This window comes from Danio rerio, chromosome 9, assembly GCF_052040795.2.
Source record: "Danio rerio strain M-AB ecotype USA chromosome 9, GRCz13ab, whole genome shotgun sequence".
In the NCBI taxonomy this organism is placed as follows: domain Eukaryota; kingdom Metazoa; phylum Chordata; class Actinopteri; order Cypriniformes; family Danionidae; genus Danio; species Danio rerio.
This window is the reverse complement of record NC_141029.1, coordinates 46,993,129-47,011,746: the sequence shown is the minus strand read 5'-3', so window position 1 is coordinate 47,011,746 and position 18,618 is coordinate 46,993,129. Positions and strand designations below refer to the sequence as shown.

Genomic DNA, 18,618 nt, shown 5'->3' with positions numbered 1-18,618 from the left:
GTTTTTTAGGCTTTTTAAGGTGAGAATGTAGTTGTTTAGGTTGCAACTATGCAGTTTAGTTATAGGGATAGTGCCCATTTTACAGTTTTTCTCAGTCACTTTGTTGCATTTCTCACAACGTGAAGTTTCATAAACTAATTTCGAGAGGAGCACGTGATATGATTGTGCACCGCTGGCCACTCATCCGTAATCAGTAATAATCCAATCAGAATGATCCTAGCTTAGTATAAATGGATCACTTTCTCCCCATTGCATCTTCATTTTGGAAGAATGCTTCCCGCTACAAACGCTCCAGCATCATTCAACCTTCTGGCATGGAAGAACAAACAAACAAACAAACAAACAAACAAACAATCAACAACTTCTCCAACCAGAACCCCGCTCTCCCCAAAACTCCAGCAGCTGCCTCGCCAGCAATCGAGCCAGAATCCCCGCAAGAAGCCGACATATCAACTCTTCCATCTTCTACTTCATCTGCCCTTCACTACACAAGTCACAACTTCGTCTAAACTTATGACGCCGGCGATTCAAGCCACCGGAGAGAAGCCGAACTCACAGATCACCTAACGTTAGCGGTCCACTTTCGGTAACGTGCATGCTTTAAAGGGAAGTCTGGCGAGATCAGCGTGAATAGAACGCTTTAAATGAAGAACTCACCTCTCAGCCTCCCGCTGGTCAGCAGATCCATAACATTCTGACAGCTGAAATAGTTCGAAGGCAAATGACCAGGCAATCTAATCCATAAACATTATTCCATAACACCTTCATTAGTCGATATACATCCATGAAAAGGTGCACTGATATCCAAACCAGCTGCTGGTGAGAGTGGAGCCATACTTTCACGCATAAACATTGTAGCGATCTGATCTACAAAATGGCCGCCGGCCTTTGCACTCTGAACTCTTGACCGTGACTCCAAGGAGCCAATACCTTAAAGGGGAAGTATCACTATCCAATGAGCTTTCCAAAACTGGAGACGGTCCCGCCTTCTCTCCCGACAAATTCATGAATGGACTGCGTGCAGAGACTTTGATTCCGGCCAAATAATCATGTTGAGATTACAGACATGTTACTTATCATGGATGGAGTAAAGCCATGATAAACATTACATTCACACAGTTCCTATTAAGTGGCAACATCGTTTTTTAAGTTTGATGTAGGCAGTTGATATATTTACATTTTATTAATAATTATATATACATATAATAATTAAAAAAAAAAAAAAGAAAAAAAAGTAAATCAAATTCTGAAATGAGTATTACCCAGCAAGTGATAGACAACCTACACATCAAGCAGTAACCCTTTTGTATCACGCCAATTGTGACTCTCATATCAATACACCTGAATGTCAGTCAGTTTATAAAGACAGTAAGAAAACAATTTCCTGCTCGACTGCAACAAACAAGAGGAGGACATTTCTGGCCATGGAGTAGCTTTTCATACTTATACTTTGTGTTAAATACATTCGAGTTTTAAAAACTTCTACATCAGTAAGGGGTTTAAACTCCACTCCATCATCATCTCACCAACTCTCCAAGAGGTTTCCTGGACTTCCAGCATAGAAACGCCCCATACGCTCAGTTCTCCTTCTAATTACCACCCTGCAGGAGGACAAATGCCCACTTCTACAACCCTCACACATTGTGACATTAAGTATTGGAACATGCATTGACAAAGGAGCTTCCATTCACAATCGCCCATACACTTATGAAGACTCCTCCCACGAATATCAGCCAATACAATTAATCATGTCTGCTGTACATGTGCCATGTTGCTAAGATTTCATTTCTAATTCTCTCTTGTTTTCCATTTTAGAGTTCAAGACTGCCAGCTCCTGAAACTGCCCTCATTCAACCCATCACACTCTTCATCCATTCCTAATGCATTTACACTCTTCGCAAAGATACTTTCTGCCTATACAGCCCACACCCTTGATACCATATTCACATATACCCCCCCCCCCCATTTACTCTTCATATCACTATTGACAATATTTAGCACTCATAACGCTCCAATGCTGACTATCATTTGTACTTCCGCTATAGCAGAGTCGCTCCGCCGAGCCTCATTCTCCTTCTGCACCCCCCCCCCCTCTTCTTCCCATTCATAGATGACACAACCGCCCTGTCACACGATTCTGATTTAAGAGATGCTTATAGCAGTTCTTTGCTCCACAGGTATCCCCCAGATCAACTCTCAGTCACTCTTACACAGGGTGTCTGCGGAGTATCAGAAGGTGTTGGGGGCTGATAAGTCAATATAGAGGAGTTTGAGGGCTTAAAGTATTAGAAAGTCTTAGATTCCTTTACAAGGTAATACATTTATTGTTGAACAAGGTATCATCGTATGCTAAAGTTTGACTGTATTCAAGTCGTGAATATCAGGATACTAGGTAGTTACGTAATCAGTAAAATTCTACTAAGGTTTGACAGCTTGCTGCTTGTTTACTGCAACACTATCAGTCTGCAGCTCTATAGGTGACAACCTGTCGAATCGGCTAGATTTTAATATACATGTTTCTGTATTCGAATGTTTAGTTGAATTCATTTGTTACATTTTAATATTTAGTAAATATTCCGTAAGATAAATCTCGCCAGCTTTTTTGATTGAAAATGGTGATAAGGTCTTTAAATGTGTGGGAAAAGTATTAAAGGTGTTGAATTACTTCTCTTATTCCTGTATACTATGTTTCAGAATATGAGCAGCCATCACAGAGGTACAAAGGGCAGCAACAAATCCAGATCCTAGAAAGGTGGTCACCCGATGCCTTCAAGACATGCGTCCTAGCCACTGGCCCCCCAAAGAAGCCCAGATGGCTCTTGTCAGCCATAATCCCACATCCACTCAAGGGCGAGGGTGTGACCCAGCCACCTTCTTCTTTTTTCCTTCTAGCCTGAGTAACACTCAGTTTCCTCCCCCAGCCACATAGGTAATTGGAGTTTCATCCAAGCCCCCCGTCACCCCGCCACCCTGGCCGTTTCCGCTGGAGTCTTCACAGCCCCCTCCCATTTCCCGACTCCTGCCGCACCCCGCCCCCCCTAAAGCTCTGACTTCCGCAGAAGTGTTACCCCGAGCTACGACCCCTGCAGGGGTCGTCTCACCGTCCCTTCCAGGCCTTAGCAATCTTTATTTATATATATATATCTATATACACCTGTACATATATATATATATTTATAATAGCGCTGTCACTCCCCCGCTCCATCTCCTAACGGAGTGTTCCTCGAGCACCTAACTTATCCCGTCACCCTCTAACAGGAATCTTCACTGTCCAAATCCCCTTTCCCAGACTCCTGCTAGAGTAGGCCAGCTTGCCCTGTTCCCCGGGCGCCGACCCCCGCAGGGGTCAGTCACTGCCCCCCCCAGGCCACTGAAACTCATTATATATGTATATCTATGGACTTTCGTTTATAGATATATATTTATATAGAGCGCTGTCACTCCCCGCTCCATCTCCAGTCGGAGTGTTCCACGAGCATCGACTCCAGCAAGAGTCTGGCCAAACTTGCCACTCACCCTCTAGCAGAAATCTCCACCGCCCAAATCACACTTCACGATTTCTGCTAGAGATGGCAAAATAAAAAATTGCTGCACCCAACTCCCGCAGCGCCCATTCTGACTCAGAAGTCTCCTGATCACCCCCTCCAGGCCTTAGATTATCCCATTATATATATATATATTTATAAACTCTCTCATATATACATATATATTTATATATAGCGCTGCCACTTCCCTGCTCTATCTCTGTTTGGAGTGTTCCTCGAGCATTTTTGACTCTTAATGAGCCAACCCCGCCCACCCCTTATGGCCCCCCTTCACTAGTCTCCACCCAACCCCCTCCCCCGCTCTGGCTTCCACAGGAGTCAGTTTCAAACTTTGCTCCAACTGGAGCCCCCTACTCTTTCTTCATTCCTTAATTACTATATCCAGCAGCCGGATATAGTAAAAACTTTCTAGCTTTTTGGGGGAAATTCTTTGAAATACTCGGCTGCTGTCCCGAGCTAGAGGCATTTTTTGGGGAGCGATCGAGACCTACCTGATCTCGGTTCTCCTGATATGCTTCTAGACCGGGCGGGAGCCCTGGGCTCAAATATCTCCGAGCTCAGGGTTCTCTCCCGGGACAGCATGCCAAACCTGCTATAAGTGCCAAGCATATCTAAGTGGGAACTCTTGAAACTATTTACATTTGCACAACAGTTTATGCATTTCTCAAAACAATTAGTCATTTGTGCATATCATAGTAGACGTATCTCATTCCTTCCAACAAATTGCAAATGCTTTTGGACATGCATAAATGGTTTCATACAACCCTCTGCTGTTTTTATAACATTATCATTTGCTTATGTCATGTCAGTCAAATTTAACTAAACTTGTGAATGCTGAACAGTCATTCCATTTAAAACTAATAGTCCTCATTTCCTTACTTGAGTCATTACATACAAAAATGTTGAACTAGTTGTCCAAATCTGTTTTATATAAAAAAAATTATCTTTTCTTTTCCTGAAAAGCTTCTAAATGGAACAATTTCATGAATGATTTACAGACCTGTGTATGTTGTCGGTTCAGTTCCAATATGTACTGCAGTATTGTTTACAGTTGTGCACAGCTCTACCCAAAGAGAGTTTATGTTTGTTTTAAATAAGGGTGTATTTAATCTTTTGCACAAATGCAGTAAAAATGTGAGACATACATATTCAGTGTCTTGTACTAAGATACCTCAGTAAATGCAGTGATGTCTAATTTTACTGTAGTTTTCAAATGGCTGTGCAAATAGTATATAGAGCTGTCTTGAGCATTTTCAGGAAGTGTCACCAAATTCTAACTTTTTGCATTCGAAAAAAATAACAGAGTAAACTGTCATAATGAAAACATGAGAAAGCCATTTAACTATTTTGTTCTTAAACAATGGTGTCAGGACTTTTCATCTTGATGACACTGACACTTTCAGTGACATGAATACTTGTTTTGAGGAATGAACTACCCATTTTGAGCAAGTGACCTGTGTTTGCAGGTTATCAACAAGGTTTTGCAGTTTGTACTAATTGTTTTGAGAAATGCATTAACTGTTTCGCAAATGTAAATAGTGTTGTGAGAAATGCACCAAAGCGACAGAGAAAAACTTTAAGATATTTATAATTTCAGAAATTCAGCGTGTTGGCGGCCATCAGCCTGTCATTGAGCAGAGCAAAGAAATTGATGGCTGATCACCGCAAGATGCTGACAAGAGACTGCATAATAAGCCCCTAGGGGAGAAAAACTTTTTCTTTCGTATTTCAACATACAGCTGAACAAATGTTGCAGTGCTGTACTTATACCATAGTGATTTGGTAGTGTTTGCTTTGCTCTGTCTTTTCTAAGGTTAATTATTGCAATATCATGATTATAACAGAGAAATACTGAAAATCTCTGTAGACTGATGGCACTTCATGCCGTTCAGCCTTATAATCCTAAAAATGTAAGCAAAATTAGCTGTTTTGTCATCAAAACTAGCTCATTTAAATAGCTCTAAAGTAATGTTATAGATTTACCAATGGTTTCTGCTGTTCTGATGTCAGCTGCAGGTGAATGAATGGCGGAAAAAAAGTAGTTTCTCATACAAAAGTGTTTTTTGACTCTGTGTTTGTTTTTTGTTTTTTATATACACAATTATGCTCTTGAAACCTTTTATAAACGCACTCACCAGTGCCGATATACAGCCCCTAGGCACTGCTACTGATGTGATATTGCTAATGTATCTACCTACTCCGTAAAAAAAATCTGGCTGCCTTAAATTTTTTGTTGAATAAAACTGTAAAAAAGTTGAAACCTGATTAACTTAAATTATAGGTTAAAGTAACATAAAATATTTGTTGTCTTTACTTTTTGTCATTAAATGTTTTAAATTTTTTACAGTTATAAATCTGCTACAGTTATATATCTGTTATATACTTATGTACATGTGATTTTTCAGTTTTTTTATTTTTAATAAAGATTAAAGATTAAAAAAAAAAAGATTTTTCATATTGTCATCATGGGGTATTGTGTGTACAATTTTGAGGAAACAAATTAAGTTAATCCATTTTGAAATAAGGCTGCAACATAAAAAAATTTGGAAAAATTTAAGTGCTATAAGTACTTTCTGGATGCACTTTATCTAAAAATATAAAATACTACAAAAAATATTGTAGTCTCACTTTCTTTCTTACTCTAGTCAAAATATATAGAAATTCATAAAGTAAACAGGATTGTCTTGTTTTCAGAAATAAAACAAGTTAAAAAGATAAATCAGTTTTTCCTTAAATCAATAAGCAAAATAATCTGCCAGTGGGGTAAGCAAAGTAATCTTGTTTTCAGATCATTTTGTTTTGTATTGTCTTTACAGATAGTTTTGCTTGCTTTAAGGAAAAATCTTTTACTAGTTACTTGAAGTAATCAGATTATTTATAATACATTACTCCAGCATCAAAAAGCTAAATTTTCCTTTACATAAAAAAATGTTTCAGAGTAGTCAAAACCCAAAATGCAGAGAAATTTTTTTTTTGAATAAGATCTATTAGTGCGACCAAAACCACAGTTAATACACTAGTCCTAATGAAGCAGTGCATTTACAATGTCAAAATATTCAGCAATGAATGTAAAAGCAGTTAAAGCGCATGAGGTGAAACAGAAAAACAGTAGCTCGAATTGCACGTAATTTGAGCTATATTCCACGGGTACTATTTATCTATATATTTTCTTTATACATTATCATCTGCTTGGATTGGTATTTCAGAAAAAAAAAAAGAAATTAATCTATTTCCATCTAGCATTGTAGTCTGGATTGCACCATTAAATTAATAGGTCTTAACTGGGAAACTATGAAATAATCTCTGTAAGATGGGAGAGCCAAACCTCTTTTTTCTTAAGGTAACTGAAGTGTTTTATACTGAATTTTAGATTTTTTCCCTTGCCAGATGAACCTTAAAATCTATTTATCCCAGTCTTTCTGTTGATAACAGTACATGTAATTGTTCTTTTCAAATCTTTAGGGGTAGTTTCTAAAATAAAAAAAAATTCTTGGGAGCATCCTAAATTTCTCCTAAATGTAAAAAAAGGAATACGATTCCATTCCTGGATGTCTGCGCGCATCTTAGTATTTAAGGTTTTCTAATTTGCATCTGACAAGGTCTTTTGGGAGATATATACCTAATTTGTGCCATATTCCAGGCTGCTTTTGATTTATGGAATGGGCTGTGAAAGCACCCCTGGTCCTGGGTAGGCATCTGGGCTGGGAAACGGAGAGGCAGAGGAAGCTCAGCTGCATTGCAGAATATGGAGTATCATGGCCCTTAAACCCCTACCAGCCTGCTTAATGAGATTCACAGAGGATGAATGTGTCAAAGTCACACTCGCAGCTTTGGAAAACCATGCTCTCTGTGCATGAAGCGTCCCTGAGAGCCGCACCATCACACGCTCTAAATATACTCCTATACCGTCTACCGTAATGTGTTAATGCAATTTCCACTCTTTGGTGTGAAAATTCTATTTAGAGTCAGTCTAAAGAGCACCTGCTATAGGCAGTTTCTGAGCGTTCAGGCATTTACTGGAGAATAAAAAAAACACACTCACTGTCTGTAATTAACAAATGGCTTAAAGTAGAGCTGTCGTATTTCTAGACCTCTTCTAGACCTCTGGCTAAATTATGAAATGATAATGGAATCTCGTTTGCATTTTTTACCGTACTGGAAGATGTTTTATATATATATATATATATATATATATATATATATATATATATATATATATATATATATATATATATATATATATATATATATAAAACTAAGTTATTCATAATTCCTGAAATGGTCTTCGGATTTTCTGATTGGGATAATCATAATGAGGCTGATTTTTGGTCTCGGATTTTGGGCTAGAAGTAATCTTGCAAGGATGGTGAAACTAAATTATTTAAACTTTATCTGAATTTAACTGAAACTTTGGTTTCGATAGTTCATAAAATGCAAAGGTATGTATGGATGTTTCCCAGTGAAGGGCATCCACTGCGTAAAACATATGCTGGATAAGTTGGCGGTGCATTACGCTGTGGCAACCCCAGATTAATAAAGGGACTAAGCCAAAAAGAAAATGAATGAATGAATCTAAGAGACAATAGTCAAGAAATAGAGTAGCCATCAAATACACAGATTAGGTCCCTTTTTGGACTTGTAGGGTACACTATCTGACAAAAGTCTTGTCGTTGATCCCAGTTGTAAGAGCAACAAATAATAGCTTGACTTCTAGTTGATCATTTGGAAAAGTGGCAGATGAATCTGTTGACCTGCATTCCAATCATCACAAATACTGCAGAAGACCTATTGGAACCAGCATGGACCCAAGATTCTCACTGAAATCAGTCAAGTTTGGTGAAGGAAAAATCATGGTTTGGGGTTACATTCAATATAGGGGCATGCGAGAGATCTGCATAGTAGATAGCAACATCACCAGCCTGAGGTATCAAGACATTTGTGCTGCCCATTACATTACAAATCACAGGAGAGGGCAAATTCTCCAGCAGGATGGCGCTCCTTCCCATACTTTAGTCTCCACATGAAAGTTCCTGAAAGCAAAGAAGGTCAAGGAGTTTCAGGATTAGCCAGCCCAGTCACTAGAATGAACATTATTAAGCATATGTCAGGGGTAAGATGGAGGAGGCATTGAAGATGAATCCAAAGAATCTTGATGAACTCTGGGAGTCCTGCAAAAACGCTTTCTTTGCCATTCGAGATGACTTTATTAATAGGTGATTTGAGTCATTGCAGTGATGTATGGATGCAGTCCTCCAAGCTCATGGGAGTCATACACAATATTAATTCTTTTTCCACTGCACCATGACTTTATACTCTATACTGTAAATTATTTCTGTTAAGTGACAAGACTTTTGTCTTAGTAAAGCCAGACCTTACTGTCCTAATTAAATAATTAAAAATCAAGGCATGATCATATTTTATTTTGGTAAAATAAGTGTAATCTAGAGGCCGTTGCCTTTCATATAAGATACTTCTGATACCAAATGATCAACTAGAAAGACAAGTAGATATTAGTTTTTCCTAAATCTTGGATAGGTGACAAGACTTTTGTCATGTAGTTTATATGCAGGACTTTTAATTTTCAGTAACCCTGTTCAAGTTATTCCAGGCTGTATGCCGTTACAAAATTGCTGCATTTAAGGTTCGTTTTCTTTAAAAGTCAGTGATCTTCTTCGCCTGATTGATATACAAAAGAAAGTGAGTCTTAGAATTAACGAAAAGCACTTCATTAAATTAAATTGTTCCATGCCATGTCTATAAATTTTTATACCACAGCATTTTCAAAGGAGTTTCTGAGGGTGCTTGCGTTTAAACGGCTCTTCATCTCATTTTACCCTCGATCAACTAAATCAATAGGGAATATTCCTCAGAGATTTTGGTCCATATTAACATGATGGCATCACACAGTTGCTGCAGATTTGTCAGCTGCACATCCATGATGCAAATCTTTTGTTCCACCACATCCCAAATGTGTTCCATTGGATTGAGTTCTGGTGACTGTGGAGGCCATTCGAATACAGTGAACTCAATGTCATGTTCAAGAAACCAGTCTGAAATAATTCGAACTTTATGGCAAGATGCGTTCTTCTCATCAGAAGATGGGTACACTGTTGTCATAAAGGGATGAACAAGAACAACCGCAATGCTCAGGTGGGCTGTGGCGGTGACACAATGTTCAATTGGTACTAATGGGCCCAAAGTGTACCAAGAAAATATCCCCCACACCATTACACCACCACCACCAGCATGAACCGTCGATACAAGGCAGAATGGATCCATTTCATGTTGTTGATACCTAATTCTGACCCTACCATCCGAATGTCACAGCACAAACCGAGACATCAGCCCAGGCAAAGTTTTTCCAATTCTCATTGTCTAATTTTGGAGAGACTTTGCGAGTTGTAACCTCAGTTATTTGAGATACTGCTGCCTTTCTATCAGCTCTAACCAGTCTGGCCATTCTCCTCTGACCTCAACAAGGCATATACACCCACAGAACTGCTGCTCACAGGATAATGATTCACTTTTTTGGACTATTCTCTGTAAACCCTAGAGATGATTGTGCATGAAAACCCCAGTAGATCAGTTCACTCATTACCCGTTTCGCGCCAACAACCATTCCACGTTCAAAGTCACTTAAATCCCCTTTCTTCCCTATTCTGATGCTGGCTTTGAACTGCAGCAGATCATCTTGAACATGTCTACATGCCTAAATGCATTGAGTTGCTGCCATGCGAGCAACGAGCAGTTGAAAACGTGTACCTAATAAAGTGGCCGGTGAGTGTACGTATACAAGAAAATAATAGATTATTATAAATATTACATATTGTATAGCATGAAGTTTACATTTTATTTTATTTATTTATTTATTTATTTATTTATTTTTTATTGGGATTAACAAGACAATACATCATAGTATACAATACAATAAAGGAAAAATTACAGAGTGTCTTATTTTCCTTATTTTCCTTATTTTCCCACTATCCCCTTAAAATAAAATAAGTTCAAATGTATGAATTATAAACAAACATATCCTCTAAACAAAATAATAATAAATAAAATACAAGAATTAAAAGAAATTGTTAAACAGTATAATAATAAATGAGCAAGTTTACGATACAAGCAAAATAAATAAAAAATAAATAAATAAAATAAATAAAATTATAATAATAACAATTGAAAAAAATAGTAATTAAAAGTTCACATTAAGGAGTCAATATTTTCTCTTTTCAATTAATTACTGTTTATTAGATCTGATATCAACTAAACAAGGTAAGCCTTTGATATAGTCTAAAACAGGGTTCCAGGTCTTGTAAAAAGATTTGAGAGATCCTGCAAGTAAACATCTTAATTTTTCAAGTTTTATGTAACTAAAAATTTCTCGGATCCACATGTCATGTGATGGAGGAATCACCTGTTTCCATTTGATAAGAATGGCTCGTCTAGCTAGAAGAGTAGAAAAGGCAATAACTTGGCGAGATGCAACAGTCAGGTCAACTATCTCTGAAATACCAAAAAGCGCTGTCAAGGGGTTAGGGTCTAGATTTATGTTAGTAGATTTATTGAGTGTGTCAAAAACACTGGACCAGAAATTTTTTAATTGAGGGCAACTCCAGAACATATGAAGATGGTTGGCCGGAGACTGCTTACAACGATGACAGGCATCACTTCTATCAGGGAAAAATCTGGCTAATTTGGCATTGGTTAAATGAGCTCTATGGAGTACCTTACACTGCATTAGGCCATGTCTGGCGCATATGGAAGAAGAGTGGACCATCTTTAAAATATCCTCCCATTGTTCTTCCGTAATATCAATGCCAAGGTCATTTTCCCAAGATTCTTTGAGAGACACTATAGGATTTTCATTTAGTGTACTTATTAAATTATAAATTGCTGATATTAAATGTTTCTGACCCGTATCTAAACTGACAAAATAATCAAGATAGTGTTCAGGAGGGCGGTTAGGAAAGTGGGGAAACAATTTCTTAACAAAGTGTCTGACCTGAAAGAAGCGAAACAAGTGACTGTTGGGGAGATTGTATTACATTTTATTTTATTTGAAATGTTTTTTTTTTATTTTTTTTTATTTTGTGAGTCCTACTTAATTGAAGGCTAAACTACTACTAATTCACAAATAACAGGATTAAAAGAGCGGGAACCCTGTAGCACATGTACTGTAATCACACAGACAAATGAACAGTGGCTGTAATTATTGCAATTAACAGACCTAGACTGACTTCATGGGTGAGTGATTAAATAACAACAACAACAACAACAGCTGTTACAAACAAACAAACAAGGAAATATTCAGTGTCGCACACACTTCAGCGAGGGCCAAAGAGTTACTCATCTGCCTGGAAACAAAGTTGTTTTTAAGAAAGCGGAGAGTCACAATGAGCTCTTTCAGAGGAGAAATTAATCAACGGATTGGCTTGGTTTTGGCCTGGATCCTGCGTGAAATAAATCAGTGCAGCAAAATGCCATGATACAAACATTCTGTCCATGATGACACAGCGAAAGCGGTTATAAATAGAGTCCGAATGTCTCTGGATATTACTTTGCACTAGCTGTTTGAGAACATGTTGTATAACAACAGATTTTTGCATTGGCAAAGCAGGAAGCACTTAAACCCACACTCTACTTTTCACAAATCCCTCAAAAAACACACCACATGGGGCTTTCAAAGGGGTACACCAAAGATAAAACGAAGAGTGTGTTTATCAGAAGATGCCACAGATAAAAGCCAGAAAGCAACAAACTGATGGATGTAATGGAGAGATGCGAGCCTACACAATGTATAATTGATGCACACACTATTTTTAACAGACAAGGTAGCAAAGAGCATAACGTCAAGGAAGAGTCGAGATTGCATGTGGTTGATCTCAAAGAAATCAGGTCTGAGAAGAGTTTTGGAATGGGTAAGTTTAAGTTTGAAGACTATACAGACTTTTAACTTGTGTTTAATTTGAACAAATGTTTAATTTGTGCTCATTTCAGAGGGTCAGAATGATTTGAATGCAAATTGTTTAGTTTAATTAGGTGAGAAAACTTCCTGGGAGGGGAGGAAGCAGTGGCGCAGTAGGTAGAAGGTTGCTGGGTCGAGCCTCGGCTCAGTTGGCGTTTCTGTGTGGAGTTTGCATGTTCTCCCTGCGTTCGCGTGGGTTTCCTCCGGGAAGTCCAAAGACATGCAGTGCAGGTGAATTGGCTTGACTAAATTGTCCGTAGTGTATGAGTGTGTGTGTGAATGACTGTGTGGATGTTTCACAGAGATGGGTTGCGGCTGGAAGGGCATCCGCTGCGTAAAAACTTGCTGAATAAGTTGGCGATTTATTCCGCTGTGGCAGCCACGGATTAATAAAGGGACTAAGCAGACAAGAAAATGAATGAATGAACTTCCTGGGAGTGTCAGTTTCACAAAATAAACTCTCAATCTTACATGCACAACTTTAAAAAACATGTCTAAAAGAACGGCAAAAATGCTAACCAATTTAACGTCAAAACCATCCACACACTGATGTCTTATTGACCTCCAAAAGAACAACACATTAAATATTATAACATAAAAATGCTGTATTCATCTGGAAACGTCAATAACAAATTTGAAAAATGAGGTGGTGCATGTTCAAATTTAGATTATGCATGAAAATTGATTTTTGATTTTCATTTACTTGAAACATTTAAGCTATAAAACTGATAAAAAGAAAGACCTGCTTTGAGCTTGCTAATCGACTGTATGCTTCACGATTCATCTGTTGGCATTAATTCAACTAATACTGGAAAAAAAATTTACCCATAATGCCCCATATGATATAATCAAGTCACACACGCACACACACATATTCAGACCCATCTTGGGTGTCACTTGTCCTATTGCCGACTTCTTATCAATTAGAAATGATCGAACAGGAGGTTTTGAATATCAGAAAATTCTCCATAATAAAGCCGAGAAAGAGCAGAGCAGACCTGAAGTCTCTCCTGGACAATTCCTTTCCTTTCTTTATCTCTCTCTTTCTAAACTCTGTGTTTTCCACAATATTTATACAGATTATTTGCCACACCACTAGGGGTCCGTTCTTCGTACCTCGCTTAAATGATCTAAGATGATTTGGCAGATCCTGGATCTTTTAATCTTGATAACTGATCTCTCGCTAATTTGGTTCTTCAAACAAGTTCACGAATCAGATTAGAATGTCTGGATAAACTGATCTGAGATCGCTGCGTGTGTTATGAAGGACAGATCTATCGATCCTCGAAATCATGATCAGCAATGCAACGATTGGCTGACGGCATAGCAGCGTAATGACATCATCTGATTAATATTCAATTATCCATGTGAGCAAAATTACATCAAATTAGCAGTAAATGGTTTGTTAAATATGACACGCAAGAACTTTCCACATTTGTTGTGAGCTGCAAGCTTTACACTTTCATTTGTCAAGACAAGAGTATTCATCATGTATTTCAATGCAAATCAATGCATTTAGTTCTACATTTAGAAAAGATTTTCTTTATTATTGTAGCCGTTTTTTAATCGGTGTATAAAGAATAACTGGTTGTTTACAAAAGCATTTTGATATTGGTAAAGGCGTCTGCAACTTTTGTGAAGCATCAAATCACTGGCATATTAACTGTCAAAACATGTTTATGACTGCATAAATGTATTATTGCTTAAAAAAAATCACATATTGTGCATTTCTATTATACACAATTTGTTCTAAAGCGATCTAAAAAGTTCATTTCAATAAGTTTTCTCTTTGCACCAGATGGCAGTCTTTGTACTTTCATTTCGAGGGTGCAGATTGCATACGTTTTATTAATATGTATAACTTTATTTATTTTATTAATGACTATAACTTTATATATATATTTAAAAATTATGTATTATTTTCCCAAGTGTATATAACTACTACTGTAAGAAAATATCAGAATTCGGTAAATACTTTCTGTATTATCTTTGCTTGAACTAAGCCGATCTAATCCTGTTTATATGAATTGAACCTGCTCCCGATCAGGTTTGACCTAGCAGAACTGTTGCCATGACAACAACTCTCGGATCAGCTTTGAAGAACGAAACGATCCTGGATCGTGTCAAATCGTCAATATCCAAATCCAGCTAACTGAGTAATCCACGTACGAAGAACGGACCCTAGGTATCTCGTTTTGGCCATCTTTGGATAGGTTTTTACTCTAGGTGGTCCTGTTATTCTTGGCTCTCTGCCAGCTTGCTACGGTCACCAGAGATGTCACAGGTCTATGTCAGAAACTGTTTTGACACCATAGCATGGATGCAAAAGAACTCAGTGTTTACACACATTATCATGATAGCATAATCACTTGATAATATGTTACTCACTCTAGTTTCTGACACATATAGCTTCATATGAGTATTTAACTTTTATAATCAGTGCTTTACATATTCAGTTATTCTACATAATCAGTCATTCTTCAGCTGCCAGTGTTGCTCCTGTGCAGGCTTCTCATTTTACACAGACATACCACAGTATTTTTTTACCACAGACTGGCATGTTTACTGGCATGTTTGCATTTTTTTTGAGAAGAGAAAATTAATTGCATTACACTTAGAAAATACATCACACTGAGAGAATAAAAATCTTCTTCAATCCCACACACACACACACGCATACACGCACGCACGCACATAAACACACATGCATTTTTTTTAATGAACAAATAGTATTACATTTGTAATTTTTCTTTTTATTTGATTGTTCATTCATTTATTCATTCATTCATTTTCTTGTCTGCTTAGTCCCTTTATTAATCCGAGGTCGCCACCGCAGAATGAACTGCCAACTTATCCAGCACGTTTTTTACATAGCGGATGCCCTTCCAGCTGCAACCCATCTATGTGAAACATCCACACATTCACACACACACTCATACACTTCGGACAATTAAGCCTACCCAATTCACCTGTCCCGCATGTCTTTGGACTGTGGGAAAAACCGGAGCACCCGGAGGAAACCCACACGAATGCAGGGAGAACATGCAAACTCCACACAGAAATGCCAACTTTCTTGCTGTGAGGCGACAGCACTACCTACTGCGACACTGCATCGCCTTATTTGATTGTGTGATTCACAGTACTTGATGGGATTTATTTATTTTTTCCCCTCAAATACTTTTCACATTCTAAATTCATTCATTCACTTATTTATTCTGTTTTCTTCGGCTTAGTCCTTTATGTATCCAACCCAGGCTCATTCTGAAAACGTACCTATTTATACATTTCTGGAGACTGCCAAAATACGTCCAAATCCACAAGACGCCGTGCACTTTTTCAGATCTCAAATTTCCCCTGTTGCACCTGCTGTTCTCACATAAAAACCCACCAGAAGCCGTTGTCGACTGACTGTTTAACTGACTGAATGAATGATTGACTGACTGATCTACTGATCCATCGACCAACTTCACTAAACCCAACCAACAATTTTAAAAAGTAATCCAGAAAAAGAAAAGCCCTCGTCTGATTTTTACCATGTTTTCAGAATTCACCACATTTAAGCATTCTCACCGTTATTTACTTATTTTTTAGATTCTGTTTTTGTCTTACCCACTTTCTGGAACTGTTCTTCGCCAGACTTCAACCTCGTGGCTTTGGTCAACTCATCTCTGTGTCTCAAGTCAGCCGACATACAGTTGAAGTCAGAATTATTATTTTTCTCCTTTTTTTAATATTTCCCACATGATGTTTAACAGAGCAAGGAATTTTTTACTGTATGTCTGATAATATTTTTTCTTCTGGAAAAAGTCTTATTTGTTTTATTTCGGCTAGAATAAAATCAGTTTTTAATTTTTTTAACACCATTTTAAGGTCAAAATTATTTTTTTCTCGATAATCTACAGAACAAACCATCGTTATACAATAACTTGTCTAATTACTCTAACCTGCCTAGTTAACCTATTTAACCTAGTTAAGCCTTTAAATGTCACTTTAAGCTGTAAAGAAGTGTCTTGAAAAATATCTAGTAAAATATTAATTACTGTCATCATTTCAAAGATAAAATAAATCAGGTATTAGAAATCAGTAATTAAAACTATTATGTTTAGAAATTTGCTGAAAAAACATAAATTGGGGAAAAAATAAACAAGCAGTCTAATAATAATTAATAATTGAATTCTGATTTCAACTGTACATGACGAGCTCACGGGACAAACTGGTAACAGTGGGAGAGCCATCCATACGGAGGTAAGCGGTCAGCTGTTAAGCAAAAAAAAAAAGAAAAAGAAAAAAAAATGGCGTCATACCACCCAAAAGCATTCATTTTAAAAATGTAATGCAGCCATACATACCTCTGGCTACATAATTCACAATCTCCGGAAACGTATATAGAGCTACGTTTTCAGAATGAGCCTATGTTGTATGTATCAAGAGTCACCACAGCGGAATGAACCAGCAACTATTCTGGATTTTTTTTTACGCAGCGGACGCCCTTCCAGCCACAACCCAGTACTGGGAAACACGTTCATCCAATTCACCTATACCACATGCCTTTGGACTATATTGGGAAACCGGAGCACCAAGAGGAAATCCATGTCAATAGGGGGAGAACTTGCAAACTCTACACAGAAATGCCAACTGGCCCAGCTGGGGCTCAAACCAGTAACCTTCTTGCTGTATAGGGTGACATTGCTAACCACTGAACCACCATGCCGGCCACATTACAAATTTTTAAGGCAAAAAAATAGTGAACACTCCTAATGCACTCTACTGAAATAGCCAAACTAAAGAATAACAAAATTGACTAAATGTGGGATCAAAACATTTAAGAGGGAACCAGAGACTTATTATATAAACTTGTTTAGGCTATTTTCATTTTGAAACTACAGATGAAGAACTTCTTCTATGACCAAACAACACATTCCCCACAACTCTTTGTGGCAGCGCAGGAGCGGAAAAAAGCATCAACTGAGCAACAATTGCACATCTAATGCTCATTCTTTGCTCTTCATGTTACATAAGGCCATAAAATGCTCTCGTTAATAAAGACAGATAGCTGTGTGATTGTCCAGCGAGCCCATTTAACTCTGCTGATGCTGTAATTATGATTTCCAAACTCATAAACAAAACTTCCCAAGAGGACTTAGAGAGAATAATTAAAGAGTAAACAGCTCAGCCACTCGACCAACTTGGTTAAATTAAACATCATATTTCAATAGTTTACTGCAGTTGTATTGATTACTTCTCAGCATAGATGATTATATAAAATTAGATATAGAAAAAATGCACATTATTGTTTTAGGAGAACGTTTAGCATCTTCACTTGTATAATTTTAAGTATGTTAATAAAAATTGATGTCTCCATATTTTTTGCAATTCTGGGTTCTTTCTTAACTGAGTTTATAAGATTTCTTCTGACAGGCTGACGTTTTGTCCAGTCTTGCAGTTATTACTTTTCCTCTTAGAAATGCTGCTTTATCTGTCACTGAAATGCCAAATATTACAAATACGAAATAAATAGAAAAGAATTCTTGAACCAATATTCTTGCTAGGGGTACCCAAATTATATTAAGTGTGCACAAATATACTTTGAAAGCATTAAATCAAAGGTTATTTTATATTTATAATATTTATGACTGTTAATGTTGACTAACTGGAAAAACTCATTTGGAGTCACGTTTGTGCCTATTAAAATAATAAAAAATAGAAAAATCTATTAATATGAGTTAACTAAGAATCCTTTTCCTCTTATGTCTGTAAAAGCACATTGTACAATTTTTTGAAAACCTTAAATAAACATGTTTAAAAAAGAAAAGAAAAACAAAAAAAAAACTGCAAGATAAAACTCAATTTCAGAAGTTTATAAGTGGAAATTGCAAGATTCGAAGTCACAATTCTCAGAAAAAAAGTTAGATGTTAACTCAGAACTGCAAGTTTCTAACTTTCAATTGTGGAAAAAACAATCTGAGAAAAAAAAACTTTGAAGTGATAAGAATAAAGTTAGAATTCTGATATAAAAGTAGCAGTTACCTTTTATGTGTCCTATGATGGAAACAAGCTGTCATGTTGGCTTTTGTGTACTGAAAAAAATAAATAAATAAAAGTTTAAGG

The 18,618-nt window shown here is 37.2% G+C and overlaps 2 long non-coding RNA genes across 11 annotated transcripts in view; one reads left to right on the top strand and one right to left on the bottom strand.

Annotated features, from left to right (window-relative positions):
• Nucleotides 1-864, bottom strand: part of LOC147835398 (uncharacterized) — a 126,309-nt gene extending 125,445 nt beyond the window's left edge. For all 10 annotated transcript variants that reach the window (XR_015499832.1, XR_015499829.1, XR_015499830.1 and 7 more), the window contains exon 1: nucleotides 658-864. This is a non-coding gene — a long non-coding RNA (uncharacterized LOC147835398). The remainder of the gene's footprint in view (nucleotides 1-657) is intronic.
• An 11,345-nt stretch (nucleotides 865-12,209) lies between these two features.
• Nucleotides 12,210-17,871, top strand: LOC141376199 (uncharacterized). The gene is made up of 3 exons (XR_015499881.1): nucleotides 12,210-12,463; nucleotides 16,102-16,755; nucleotides 16,992-17,871. It is a non-coding gene; the product is annotated as an uncharacterized LOC141376199 (long non-coding RNA).
• Nucleotides 17,872-18,618: the final 747 nt, after the last annotated feature.